The following is a 15,920-nucleotide window of genomic DNA, read 5'->3' as shown; positions in this document are numbered from 1 at the left end:
CTGTAGCCTTGTAGTATAGTTTGAAGTCAGGTAGTGTGATGCCTCCAGCTTTGTTCTTTTGGCTTAGGATTGACTTGGCGATGCGGGCTCTTTTTTGGTTCCATATGAACTTTAAAGTAGTTTTTTCCAATTCTGTGAAGAAAGTCATTGGTAGCTTGATGGGGATGGCATTGAATCTGTAAATTACCTTGGGAAGGATGGCCATTTTCATGATATTGATTCTTCCTACCCATGAGCATGGAATGTTCTTCCATTTGTTTGTATCCTCTTTTATTTCCTTGAGCAGTGGTTTGTAGTTCTCCTTGAAGAGGTCTTTCACATCCCTTGTAAGTTGGATTCCTAGGTATTTTATTCTCTTTGAAGCAATTGTGAATGGGAGTTCACTCATGATTTGGCTCTCTGTTTGTCTGTTATTGATGTATAAGAATGCTTGTGATTTTTGCACATTGATTTTGTATCCTGAGACTTTGCTGAAGTTGCTTATCAGCTTAAGGAGATTTTGGGCTGAGACAATGGGGTTTTCTAGATATACTATCATGTCATCTGCAAACAAGGACAATTTGACTTCCTCTTTTCCTAATTGAATACCCTTTATTTCCTTCTCCTGCCTAATTGCCCTGGCCAGAACTTCCAACACTATGTTGAATAGAAGTGGCGAGAGAGGGCATCCCTGTCTTGTGCCAGTTTTCAAAGGGAATGCTTCCAGTTTTTGCCCATTCAGAACGATATTGGCTGTGGGTTTGTCATAAATAGCTCTTATTATTTTGAGATACGTCCCATCAATTCCTAATTTATTGAGAGTTTTTAGCATGAAGGGTTGTTGAATTTTGTCAAAGGCCTTTTCTGCATCTATTGAGATAATCATGTGGTTTTTGTCTTTGGTTCTGTTTATATGCTGGATTACATTTATTGATTTGCGTATATTGAACCAGCCTTGCATCCCAGGGATGAAGCCCACTTGATCATGGTGGATAAGCTTTTTGATGTGCTGCTGGATTCTGTTTGCCAGTATCTTATTGAGGATTTTTGCATCAATGTTCATCAAGGATATTGGTCTAAAATTCTCTTTTTTTGTTGTGTCTCTGCCAGGCTTTGGTATCAGGATGATGCTGGCCTCATAAAATGAGTTAGGGAGGATTCCCTCTTTCTCTATTGATTGGAATAGTTTCAGAAGGAATGGTACCAGCTCCTCCTTGTACCTCTGGTAGAATTCGGCTGTGAACCCATCTGGTCCTGGACTTTTTTTGGTTGGTAAGCTATTGATTATTGCCACAATTTCAGCTCCTGTTATTGGTCTATTCAGAGATTCAACTTCTTCCTGGTTTAGTCTTGGGAGGGTGTATGTGTTGAGGAATTTATCCATTTCTTCTAGATTTTCTAGTTTATTTGCATAGAGGTGTTTGTAATATTCTCTGATGGTAGTTTGTATTTCTGTGGGATCGGTGGTGATATCCCCTTTATCATTTTTTATTGCATCTATTTGATTCTTCTCTCTTTTTTTCTTTATTAATCTTGCTAGTGGTCTATCAATTTTGTTGATCCTTTCAAAAAACCAGCTCCTGGATTCATTTATTTTTTGAAGGGTTTTTTGTGTCTCTATTTCCTTCAGTTCTGCTTTGATTTTAGTTATTTCTTGCCTTCTGCTAGCTTTTGAATGTGTTTGCTCTTGCTTTTCTAGTTCTTTTAATTGTGATGTTAGGGTGTCAATTTTGGATCTTTCCTGCTTTCTCTTGTGGGCATTTAGTGCTATAAATTTCCCTCTACACACTGCTTTGAATGCATCCCAGAGATTCTGGTATGTTGTGTCTTGGTTCTCGTTGGTTTCAAAGAACATCTTTATTTCTGCCTTCATTTCGTTATGTACCCAGTAGTCATTCAGGAGCAGGTTGTTCAGTTTCCATGTAGTTGAGCGGTTTTGAGTGAGATTCTTAATCCTGAGTTCTAGCTTGATTGCACTGTGATCTGAGAGACAGTTTGTTACAATTTCTGTTCTTTTACATTTATTGAGGAGAGCTTTACTTCCAAGTATATGGTCAATTTTGGAATAGGTGTGGTGTGGTGCTGAAAAAAATGTATATTCTGTTGATTTGGGGTGGAGAGTTCTGTAGATGTCTATTAGGTCTGCTTGGTGCAGAGCTGAGTTCAATTCCTGGGTATCCTTGTTGATTTTCTGTTTCGTTGATCTGTCTAATGTTGACAGTGGGGTGTTAAAGTCTCCCATTATTAATGTGTGGGAGTCTAAGTCTCTTTGTAGGTCACTCAGGACTTGCTTTATGAATCTGGGTGCTCCTGTATTGGGTGCATATATATTTAGGATAGTTAGCTCTTCTTGTTGAATTAATCCCTTTACCATTATGTAATGGCCTTCTTTGTCTCTTTTGATCTTTGTTGGTTTAAAGTCTGTTTTATCAGAGACTAGGATTGCAACCCCTGCCTTTTTTTGTTTTCCATTTGCTTGGTAGATCTTCCTCCATCCTTTTATTTTGAGCCTATGTGTGTCTCTGCATGTGAGATGGGTTTCCTGAATACAGCACACTGATGGGTCTTGAGTCTTTATCCAATTTGCCAGTCTGTGTCTTTTAATTGGAGCATTTAGTCCATTTACATTTAAAGTTAATATTGTTATGTGTGAATCTGATCCTGTCATTATGATGTTAGCTGGTTATTTTGCTCGTTAGTTGATGCAGTCTCTTCCTAGTGTCGATGGTCTTTACATTTCGATATGATTTTGCAGTGGCTGGTACCGGTTGTGCCTTTCCATGTTTAGCGCTTCCTTCAGGAGCTCTTTTAGGGCAGGCCTGGTGGTGACAAAATCTCTCAGCATTTGCTTGTCTGTAAAGTATTTTATTTCTCCTTCACTTATGAAGCTTAGTTTGGCAGGATATGAAATTCTGGGTTGAAAATTCTTTTCTTTAAGAATGTTGAATATTGGCCCCCACTCTCTTCTGGCTTGTAGGGTTTCTGCCGAGAGATCCGCTGTTAGTCTGATGGGCTTCCCTTTGATGGTAACCCGACCTTTCTCTCTGGCTGCCCTTAACATTTTTTCCTTCATTTCAACTTTGGTGAATCTGACAATTATGTGTCTTGGAGTTGCTCTTCTTGAGGAGTATCTTTGTGGCGTTCTCTGTATTTCCTGAATCTGAATGTTGGCCTGCCTTGCTAGATTGGGGAAGTTCTCCTGGATAATATCCTGCAGAGTGTTTTCCAACTTGTTTCCATTCTCCCCGTCACTTTCAGGTACACCAATCAGACGTAGATTTGGTCTTTTCACATAGTCCCACATTTCTTGGAGGCTTTGCTCGTTTCTTTTTATTCTTTTTTCTCTAAACTTCCCTTCTCGCTTCATTTCATTCATTTCATCTTCCAGGGCTGATACCCTTTCTTCCATTTGATCGCATCGGCTCCTGAGGCTTCTGCATTCTTCACGTAGTTCTCGAGCCTTGGTTTTCAGCTCCATCAGCTCCTTTAAGCACTTCTCTGTATTGGTTATTCTAGTTATACATTCTTCTAAATTTTTTTCAAAGTTTTCAACTTCTTTGCCTTTGGTTTGAATATCCTCCCGTAGCTCGGAGTAATTTGATCGTCTGAAGCCTTCTTCTCTCAGCTCGTCAAAGTCATTCTCCGTCCAGCTTTGTTCCGTTGCTGGTGAGGAACTGCGTTCCTTTGGAGGAGGAGAGGTACTGTGGTTTTTAGAGTTTCCAGTTTTTCTGCTCTGTTTTTTCCCCATCTTTGTGGTTTTATCTACTTTTGGTCTTTGATGATGGTGATGTACAGATGGGTTTTTGGTGTGGATGTACTCTCTTTTTTTTAATCATGAATTGATTTTGAATTTTACAAAGTACCTTTTCTATATCTATTTACATAGTCATGTGGTTTTAATTTTTATTAAGTTATAATAAATTATATTTTTTGATTTTCAAATACTAAAGCAAGCTTACTGTGATACAGGAAAAATCTATACCAACACTATTTTTCTCTATACCAACATTCAATACTTCTGTGCCCAGGTGTGTGGGTTTTCTCCCACATTGACCAATTTTCCAATGCCAGCGGGGTGCCCTGCAACTCAGTTCAATTATAACACTAACCAAAGTTAGTAGAGAACCTACAGCTTTGGGGCTCAGTCCCGCAAGACTGTCACCAGCTTTGGGTGTCAATTGCCAGTAGGAGGTTCCCAGTGTTAAATCAAGTTTAGCCCAAAGCTGCCTCCTTACATATTCTAAGTTTGGCCTAAAGGTTTCTCTGTACATTGTGAACTATAACAAGTGGAGGTGTAAACAGATTGTAGCCTGCTCTTGTGCTAATCACCACGTTTTGACCAATCAAATGTGCCCAACTGTTTGAACCTTGTTCAAATAAGGCAAACACAGAGCTATACCCAATCCTGTTTCTGTACCTCTCCTCTGTTTTCTGTCCATCACTTTCCTTTTTCTGTCCATAAATCTTCTTCCACCATGTGGCTGAGCTGGAGTCCCTGAGCCCACTCTGGCTTGGGAGGCTATCCAATTCGCAAATCATGCATTGCTCAATTAATCGCTTTTAATTTTAATTCAGCTGAAGTTTTTCTTTCATCATCAGCTTACTCACAATTTCTGTCTAATTTGCTACAAATCAGAGGTTCTCATAACCCCCTTCTCTGCTTTACTAATTTGCCACAGCAGTCCACAGAACCCAGGAAAACCATTTACTTACTATTGCCAGTATATTACAAATGATATTTCAAAGGATACCAATGAACAGCCAGATGAAGTGATACACAGGGCAAGGTCTGGATAACTCCTGCGCACAGGAGCTTCTGTCCCATGGAGCTGAGGTGCACCTTCCTCTGGGCACATGGATGAACTCACTAACCCAGAAGCTCATTGAAATTTATAGTTTAGGGATTTTTACAGAGGCTTCATTATGTAGGCATGCACAATTAACTCAATCTCCAGCCCTTCTCCCCTTCCCAGAGGTTGAGGAGTGGGGATGAACATTCCAAGTTTCTAATTATGACTAGCCCCAGCCAGGATCCCACCAAGGGTCCCCTCATTAGAACAAAAGATCTCCTATTATGCAGGAAATTCCAAGGAATTAAGAGCTCCATGTCAGGAACCAGGGTCAAAGACCAAATATTAGAACAAAAGATGAACCTAGCACCCCTATTGATCAGGAAATTACAAGGGTTTTAGGAGTTCTGTGCCAAGAACAGAGGGCAGAGACTATCTATCTAACTGTCTGTCTATATCTGTAACTATATTTTTAATTATGTTACACTTAAATTCTTAGGATAAACTAAACTTAGTCATAGAACATTAACCTGTTTATACACTGCTGGATTTGGTTTACTAATATTTTGCTTAGGAATTTTGCAAATATCCCTATAATAATAGCCTGTAATGTTTCTTTCTCATATTGGTCTTTTTGGTTTAGTATCAAGGTTATTCTAGCTTCATAAAATGATTTGGAGGAGAGTCTACACTCTTTCTCAATCCTCTCGAAGGACTTACATATGATTGGCACTATGTATTTCATAATTATTTCATCAAACTCACCAGTGACACTATCTGGAAATCAGAGTGTTTGGATTCTCATGGATAGGCAGTAAGAGTGTATTGATTGTGAAATCACAAGAAATAAAAGAGATGCATATATATATATATACACACATATATACATATATACACACATACACATATACACAAACATATATATATACACACACATATACATTATATATATATATAGAGAGAGAGAGAGAGAGTGTGTGTGTGTGGTTGGGGGGGAGAGAGATTGACAGACACAGAGAGAGAAATTTTGAGGTCTGGTAGGAAGAAACCTAACATGAGTCACTTTGGTAGAGATTCACAGCCTGTTAACACTTCCTTCCCAGAGGAACCCATGGCCCATTTACACAGCTGCTATGCACCAAGAAAGGGAAATGCAAAGACCTTCTAGGGGCTGTTAGAAATGGATTCTGAACTGCTACTCATTTTCAGAGACATGAATGATATTGTGTCCACCAGTAAGATAGGGGTTGATAGGCATCAGGTGACAGATGGGGTCCTAATGGGACTGAAGACCCAGAACGTATAATGAAAATAGATGTACTTAGCATTGGATGCAACATCCACATTGGTTTTCTGACATGAGGAGTGGGGGCCATTCTGGTAGGAAGGATGAAACTGCGTCTACCCCTCTTCCTAAAATAGGAAACCAAAAGCAGAAATTTATCCCTGGGGACAGGCAGAGACTAGACTAGCACAGCTATCAAAGACTTGAGGGATGCATAGGGTTGTGGGGATGCTTACCATAGATGTTTTGATTTGTCTACACTACTGGTATAAAAGCCAGATGGGCTGTAGCAAATGACAGCAGATTATTACAAGCTAATTCAGGTGCTAAGGCTGATCATAGCAACAGTTTCAGATGCGGTGTCTTTACTGAAGGAAATCCACACTTCTCCTGCTACCTGGTATGCAGTTAATGACCTGACAAGTGCTTTATTCCCCACTCCAAACAAAAGGAGTTTGTATTTATATGGCAGGGACAATTTACCTTTATGGTATTCATGGCTGTATAAAACTTTACTATATTGTCTCATGGCTGGGTAAGTTCTCTCATTCTCTCTCCCAAGAGGATCCAGAGGAAGCTTATGCACCCCAGTAGCTCACAGAATATGACTGTTTGTTGTATAGATCAAATGATGCTAATTGGATCTGGTGACCAAAAAGTATAAAGCACTCTAGATGCCTCAGCAAAACATGTGAAGCCAGAAGATAGGAAACAGACTTTTAGAAAGTTTAGGGGCCTGCCATAATGATAAAAGTCTATTTCTATATTGACTATATAGACAACAGTCTATTGATCTATGGAAAGTTGACATTTTCCTCTTAAAGTTAGAAAAGGTGCTGAAACTTGTTCCACCCATGATTACAAAAAAAAAAAACCCAATGTGTTGGCTTTTGGAGGTCACATATGCTATCTTCTGTTATATTTCACTAGATACTCCATAAAATCCTTGTATCAATACCACCATTTGTGGATTAATATAATGCCGAACCCATTGCCATGGATTGCCACTCCACATCATTTCCATTCAGAAAACATACGTTTTTTTTTCTTTTTTTTTTTTTTTTTTTTTTGAGACGAGTCTCGCTCTGTCGCCCAGGCTGGAGTGCAGCGGCATGATCTTGGCTCACTGCAACGTCTGCCTCCCAGGTTCAAGTGATTCTCCTGCCTCAACCTCCCGAGTAGCTGAAATTATAGGCGCCCACCACCATGCCCAGCTAATTTTTGTATTTTTAGTAGAGATGGGGTTTCACCAGGTTGGCCAGGCTGATCTGAAACTCCTGGCCTCAGGTGATCCACTCGCCTTGGCCTCCCAAAGCGCTGGGATTACAGGCGTGAGCCACCGCACCAAGCCCAGAAAACATGTTTTATAACAAAATAAATCCAGGGATGGGCTCATGCCTACAGGATGTTCTGTCTTATGTGCACTCACATGCAGAAGCAGCTTGCTCAACAGAATAGTGGAATGCCCTGCTGAAGGTTCTGTTATAGTGCTAGCCTGGAGACACCAGCTTTCAAGGTTGGAATGCTTCCTGCAGAATATGGTATATGCCTTAAACCAATGGCCAATATATGGCACTGTCTCCCCCTACAGCAAAAATGCACATGTTTGCGAATCAAAGGACAGAGGTAAGGGTGAGATCTCGTAACTAACTTGAAGAATTTTTGCTTCCTGTTCCTGCAAGCTTGAGCTCAGTGGGTTTGGAAATCCTAGTACCAAAGAAGGGAATGCTTCCACCAGGCAACATAGTGATAGTTGTAATTCACTAAAAAAAAATGCCAAATTGGAGATTTCATGGTATTGAACCATCAGGGAAGAGCACAGTGTACACAGTGGACTTATTAACAGGGAAAAATTGAGCGGCTGCTATTCATCGGAGGTCAGGAAATCTGTATCTATGACCCAGAGTATTCACTGGGGCCCATCCAGCTGAGGTGCTGGCAAGAGGAAGGGGAAATGGAACAGGCAGTAGAAGATGACAAATACATGATGCTCAAGTTAGACCATAAAATCCACAACCAAACTGGGGACTATGGCAGCTATGTTTATTACTTATTTCATTCCCCCATTTTCCTTCACTATCTATAGTAGAACACTGATAGTGGCTAATGTTTAAAGTTTCAGGTGAAAGTAAAACTGAGTTTACAGCATCCCTTGATGCTATGGTAGCTGGCAGGACTTCACTTGTCCCCTGTGATGAATACAAAATCTTTTCAGCCAGGTTAAGGCAAGAGTAGATGTTGAAGGAAATGGTGTGAGTAGTGACAGACATATTCCATTTGCCTTCCATCCATGCCCCCACGCCTTGCCACTCTGCTCCCTGCTGACCTGCATGAGCTACTACTTCCATCTTACAGAAACTTCATTGGTCTTTGGTTCCTGATTTGTTTTGGCCACAGGGAGCCCCAGCAGGAGAGAGAAGGATAGAAGAGAACGAGGTAGACTCCCTCCCCGCATAGCTGCTTCTTTCTAGATCAGCCTCTCTACACCACCCTCTCTCCTTTATACTCCGTGGACCAACCCCTCCCCTCATCCCTTTGGGCTAATTGGTGATAACAGCTCTGCTGTTACTAGACACAGGGTACTTCCATCTTCTTTGTAGCCTCTCCTATTCTAATTTGAGAGCATCTTCTTCCTGCTGGGACCCTGACTGCTACAGGTTGTTTATCTATATTCTTCTTCCACCCACATGCCTGCAAAACGATGACTCCAACGATCCTAAATGATTCCCTTCTCCTTTCTTTTGGAGCACATAGCAAGGAATCTTTTTATTCAGTTTAATCTCTTGTAAGAGAGAGGAAGTACTACTGTATCTTATGCTTTTTGCCCAACAAAATCCTACAGTCAGGGAATTATAAGGGCCTTGCTCTCTACTTAGACGAGGTGGGGAGGGAAGGAAGAATCAATACAAATAAATACCTTAAAAATATATTCTGTTATAAACTTCCCTGGCTGACAGTTTGCCTGCTTCCAACCTGGACATGAATGTTCTGCCCCCACTCAGCAGCCTCATCCACAGCCCACTTGGCAGTAAAAATTGAATCAAAGGAGGTCAGATGCATTTCATTGCTATGTCAACCCTAATTGATTGGCTTCTGATGCACGATATTGGGAACAATTCTGAGGCCTCATCCCAGCTCAGCAGGAAAGAGTACTGTAATCAATTAGGGATGCCTATCCTGGGAGGTGACCAGAGGTACGGCAGCCAGAGCTATGTGTTTATTATTCCCCATCTAATCTCTCCCTCCATCTCAGCAGCAACCCCTTTCTTGGCTAGTTAACCCTCAGGTGTTCAAAAGAGGCCATTTGTCTCATAGGGAGAGGTCAAACTGGGTGCTAGGACAAGAACTGTAGGTTTCAAATTATAACCTTTTCTATGTAAGAGTGGTTGTTCCATACAGGTTTCTGCTAATACTGGCTTAATAGACATTGGTGGATGATGATTCTGTATTATCTCACAGTCCTGCTATGTTTTCAGAGCTTTCTTCCTTTAGCCCTTTTTAAAAATAAATATGCCACCAAAGTTTATGCTAACAGAGGAGTTGCAATATCAAATAATGACTCACTGAAGAATGAAGTGGAGATATTTTTTACCCTCCTTTCAGCAATTGTTCTGCATATCTTTCCCCAGGTCCTCAAAGTCAGATTCAAGGACATCTCCATGTTTTTGTTGTGTCTACCTCTAGTTCTGGCCCTATTTTCTTGAAATAAAGAAGGAGCCAACAGCCTCTGCCTGCCAATCACTGAAACTCAGCATTGGCAATCTGGTATATCTGGTTTAACATTGAGCTGCTACATCGGTTTCTCAACAGACTCACGGCCCTGTGTTTTGGTTGCTGTGATGATAAGCCTTGATTCTTGGGACTGGGTTTCTGCTTCATTCCTTCCACCATCGCTGAGGATGAGGCTTTGAGCCCCTTGCAGGAAGGAGCCTTCCTACTCCTTAAAAATCCTCTCAAGTGATGACTTTCCACTGCAAATCTGCTTCTCTGCAGTCTCCTCACCTCCAGCGGGCTCTGCCATATCATTTTTCAGCCCTCCCCACCCATGGATGGCTGTTAGATGTGCCTTAGCTTTCATTCTTACCTATATTGCTGCCTCTTCTTAGGGTCAGTTCCACTGACCTATGTCTAAATCTGGGTGGGTAAGTCCCGTAATTGGCGCACACTCTATTCTCCACCTCTACCTCCACATTGCTGTTGTGGAGTCGTGAAGATGTGCACAACCTGAAACTTCAGAGCAGGATTTGCCTTTAGATGCCAGGCAGGTCACATAAATGAGCACCACTGATCAGGTGGGAACTGTGTAAACCAGAGAACAGATGCCCAGTGAAAGAGAGGCATACACAACTCAACCTTTGCCACTGGAAGCCAAAAATCTAGATTATGTGGAGCCTCTCAAATCGTTAATACTGTCAACTAATTCACAGGTTTCTTCACAGTGTTCTAATCCACATGGCATTGGTTTGTGAGTTCTACTCTAAAGTGAAAAGGTGAAAGGTAATTTTCTAGTAATAACAACTAATGTTCATCTTCCTACATTCCAGCTTACCAATCCTTTCAAATGACTTGAGCAGTTTGCACATAGTGGAGAGCTCATCAAGAATTTCTCTATATACGAAGGAGAACACATTTGGAAAAAAAGTTTTTCTTGGCTGGATAGCATTAAACCCTAATTCAAAATAAAACTATTTCAAGCCACATTTATTCCCTAAGAAATGAGATGAAAAGAAACCAAATGAATCAGCCAGATGATTCCAGCTCTTTAATCACCAGCATCACTATTGCTAATTGAATCTTCAATGCATATTGGCTTCACTCCCTGAGGTGCACTAAAACAAATATTTAACACATGTCTCCTTAAGATGAAATATTTCACATGGATGAAATATTTCACATGTTTGAAATTAAAAGTACCCATAAATTGCAGCAAAGGCAGACTATGGCACCTAAATAGAGGACTGCAACCTTGTAGTGGAGACAACAACATTATTCATTGGATCACTGAGGGTCAGAACCAGAAGGGTTCTTATGACTACAGGTTTCCCAATGAAATTTACAAAGCCTAGCTGTCAGTGTTCTTAACCAACATAATGAAGGTGATACCTATGCATTACCTTGAATCTATCTCTTGCTGCTTTTATTATGGAATCAGATTTTTGATGCTGATTGGGTTGTAACGGTCAACTGTTTTGACCAGATGTCAAAATAACCAGATGTTCCCGTTAATTGGTTGGCAATTGACCTGAATTTTTTGATGTAGTTGATTCATTGTTGCATTTTGATTTGGTTTCCAAGGTGGAGAGTTGACAGTGAGTGAAATATTCAGCATTTGTGAAAAATGTCCCTGGGTCCTTTCCAGCTATAGAGTCTTAAATTTCATCTTTTCATATTCATAAAAGAAAAGAGTGTGGAAAAGCTAAGTTCGGGCACAAAATAAGCCAAATTGTAGTGAGCTAATTGCCTTGCGAAGTACGCCTGTAAATGAATATTAATCAGAACAGGAAGTGACTGTGAGAAAGCAAGGATCCATCTTTAAAGTTCGGCTGAGTCCTTTAAAACAACATTTTATTCAAAAATGTAACTAAGAACATATCGCATATATATATATATATACACACACACACACACATAAATTAACTTTAGAAGACACATTTTGCCCCATTCTACTGCAACTATATGTTGTATTGTCTGTGATTAAAACAGGTCCTATAATATAACAAAAATGTTTTTAAAATTATATTTCAATAAATAAATGTTGCCCCATTGTAATAACAGATTTGTGCAGTATTGGTCCTGGTTGAAACAAACCTAAATTTAATATTTTTTCAAAGGGAAAAATTAAAGACAAATTTTAATAATATTAAAATGTGGGAAAACGTTAGAGCTATAAAAATAGAATGACCCCTAGGGAAATGTAGAGACCCAGTGAAGATGTCACTTGTTTTAAAAAAAATTAAAAATAAAGTGAAGCACGGTTTGATGTTTTACTCTTGCTTTTTCTTTTTGATTGTTGGTTTATTCATTCCAAACATTATTAATTCCCAAAAAAAACCTGCCTGCTTTTCTAAGTGTGATCCAGAGTTCAACAGCATTGATATTCCACTCAGAGCTTGTTAGAAATTCTGACACCACCCCACCAAAGCCCCCCAACCTCCACCCCGAAAGCTGAATCAGAATCTGATTTTACGTCTTCAGATGATGTGTATGCACATTAAACTTTGAGAAGCACTATTCTACAGGGCACTAAAACAAAAATTAAAAGAGTGGTTCCTGACCTTGAATAAGTCATAAGTCTAGGTAGGCAAATAGATCAAGTGAACAGGTAATTATGGAACAAGTGTCAATGTATGTACCAAGCACTTTGGGGACACAGAGGAGAAAGTGTGTACTTTAATGGAGGCAATGATTTAAGAGGTAGAGAAATTAGAGTTGGATCTTGAAGACCAAGTAGAGTGAAAAGCATTCCCAGCAGAGAGGACATGTGACAGGTTAGGGAATGACAGCCCTTTTCATAGAGTGGACTGGCAATAATTTGAACCAAGAGGCTGTGATGGGCGAGTAAGGCAGGACAGCAACCATTGCAGGGACCTGGCAATGGAGTATGAACTTTGTCCTCGGGACAATGAGGAGAAATCAGAGTTTTGAAAAAGGGGCATGACTTTTTCACAATTCTCTTTCAGAAACGTGTGCAGTGTATGCAGGCCACAAAAGATGAGGAAGCTACCGGTGAGTATGCTGTTGCCAGGCCTGTATTTAGGAGCTAGGAAGGCTTTAAAAGACCAGTGGAAGACAGGATTGATTGGGTGTGATTTTTGACCCCTGAGGTCCATTTAACCAGGGTATCTTTAATACCTATAGAACTCTGAGGTGATGGATATTCAATGAATGGCTTTAGAGTTTTTACATCCTCCAAATACTCACAAAGAAATTCATTTATGCCATGTGTACATACTGCCTCAAAGGAAGTTTTACAGTCTTTCTCAAATAAATTCAGAGTCAATTTTTACCAGTTTTATAAGAGGATTATATTTTTCACAAAGATCATCCCCATTATTTCTTGGTTCAGTTCCATTACATTCAATGCACATGAGCTGAATCAGATGATTCTCCTCTAGGTGTTTTTTCTTTATCACCAGGCAGGATCTAGCCCTTTTAGCAAGAAGCAAAAGAGAACCAAACACCATTGTATTCCAGCAATAAAAAGGACATCAGAGTCCATCTATATAGAAACAAAGTAAGCAACAAAAATGGGCAACAAAAAGTTTTAAATAATGCTAATTCTCATTGGCTTAGACTTTCTATCTTAGAAAGATTAAGTAATTAATCAGTAAGTCAGCATACCTTTATTGAGGTCGCCTATGTGGCCTTTGCACAGAGTCACAGATATTGACAGAAAAAGAAGTAAAGACGCTATTCCATAATAAAGCATGGATTATAGACGTGTATATAACCACACTTACAAGGAAAGATTCAGGCTGTGGAACCAGACTAGGTTCAAATTCTTACTGACTGTGTGACCTTTGGCAAATTATTTAAACTTTCTCAATCTCAAGTTCTTTACCTAAGGTTATTACCTGTAAATAATAATAGTAGCCTATCTCACAGGTTGTTTTAACTATTAAATGAGATAAAACATGTGAAACTCTTAGGATGGTGTTTGACCTACAACAAGAGCTCAGTCAATGTTAGCTTTTACCATTCTTATTAGGAGACTCACTGGGACCAAAGGGGAAGACCTGCCAATTCCAACAGAAAGGTTAGAGGCTGGCATTTGAACCAAGCCTTGAAAGTTAACCAGACAGTCTTCCAGAGAACAAGGTAAGAGGAAGAAGGGGAGTGGGAAGAAGCAGCGGCAATGTAAACAACAGCTGGGAGGTGTGTTTTAGGACATTATGTGTTGAGTGGTCTAGGAATATAGGGGAGAACCACAACAGTCCAAGGGGATAAGGGTGAGGGGCTTAGCTAGGGCCACTGAACAGGGAATGAAGACGAGGGAATGTAAAGAACAGTAAAGTCACAGGACTTGTGCACCCTAGCTATGGTGGGTAAGGTCAGTGGAGGCCTCATGACGACTCCCTCTCAAACTTACCACGTGGGTAGGTGGGGATCCTGTTAACTAAGACTAGGAATACAGAAGGAGACAGATTTCAAGACATGATGGTAAATTTAGTTTTAGACGTAGTGATTTTAGGACCATGTGGGACATTCAGATGGAAACGGCCAATAACAGTCGTATGAAGTGGTGGCACATCATAGGGGCTCAGTGAACATTTGCTAAATAAACCATAGCACACGAGAGAAAGATCTAAGCTGGAGACAGACTTCATCTCAACAATGTAAATGCATGCACAGATTATTTTTATTTTTTTACAAGTATCTGCAAACATTCTTTAAAACAATAACTCATCGATTTTTCAAAATAAAAATAACTATTGTTTTTGCTAATTATAAAAGCAATACATACCTATTGTATACACATTCAGATAGTAAATTAAAGAGCAGTGAGAAAATATGAGAAAATACAGTAAATTTTAAAGAACAATGAGAAAAATCACCAGTAACCCAATCCCATTACCCATAATGACTCATATTCTGTTTTATAACTTTTCAGACTTTTATGATGAAATTTATATACACATATTTTTATAAGATTTAGTCATAATATCTATAATGTTTTGTACCCTGACTTTTCTATTAGCAACTTAGAGATAACTATCTATGACTCTATAAATAAACATGACTGTTTCAGCAGCTGCCTTGTATATCACTGTACATATGTCCCATAATTGCACCCATATCCCATTTTACAGATACCCCATAAAAAGGGAGTCTCCCCTTTCTTGATATTACAACCAATACAGCGAGACCCTTGGAAATATATAATGATTCACATGTCCAGCTGTTTCCTTAGGATAATGTCCTAGGGTAAATTCCTAGAAGTGAAATTTCTGGTTTAAAGGAAATGCCCGCTTAAAATCGGATAGCATGCCAAATTGTTGTCCAAAAGTATTTACCAATTTACCTTACCAAAAACAATACAAAAGAATCCCAGTCCTCAGCCCTAGTCTGTCACTATCATCAATGTCAGCTTTGAAACATCAGTTTTTAGTAAGAAAGTTTAGCATACTTATCATTTCTGTGTGCTGAGAACATTTAAAATTCACTCTTTCAGCAATTTTGAAATACACAATACATTATTAACTATAGTCACCATGCCGTGCAATCGATCACCAGAACTTATTTCTCCCGTCTAACTGAAATGTTGCATATTTTGATCAACATCTCCCCTTTTCCCATCCACCCCTTTCAGCTTCCAGTAATTCCCATTCTACTCTGTTTCTGAGTTTGACTATTTTAGATTCCACACCAAAGTGAGATTGTGCAGTATTTGTCTTCCTGTGTCTGGATTATTTCACTTAACATAATGTCTTCCAGTTTCATCTATGTTCTACAATGTATACATGTTTCAAAACATCACATTGCACCCCATAAATATAATTATTATTTGTTGATTAAAAATAAAATTTAAAGAAAGAGAAAAGACAGGTAAGCTAAGGCCTGATCTTAAAGAGACTTGTAATTCTGGAGAAAGATTCAGACGTGGGTGGTGACTGGAGGAGTACTTGCTTTCCAGGTGGTATCTGAAGCATGGGGGTGAGTTAGATTGTCCAGGGTGAATGTGTAGCATGAGAAGGAAAGTGAGCCTAGGACTAAGCTCTGAGAAATCCTTCAGTAAAAGGGACCGATAAAGAAAGAGGAGCCAGTGAAAAGGCTTAGGAGAAATTAGTCAAAGGAGAGACAGCAGGAGACAGGGACACAAGTGCTCTAGTTAAGACAAGAGGTCTGTGTCTTCAACAGGTTGCTGT

The sequence above is a fragment of the Pongo pygmaeus genome, chromosome 16 (genome assembly GCF_028885625.2).
Source record: "Pongo pygmaeus isolate AG05252 chromosome 16, NHGRI_mPonPyg2-v2.0_pri, whole genome shotgun sequence".
Taxonomy (NCBI): Eukaryota; Metazoa; Chordata; class Mammalia; order Primates; family Hominidae; genus Pongo; species Pongo pygmaeus.
Note: the sequence above shows the minus strand (reverse complement) of the source record.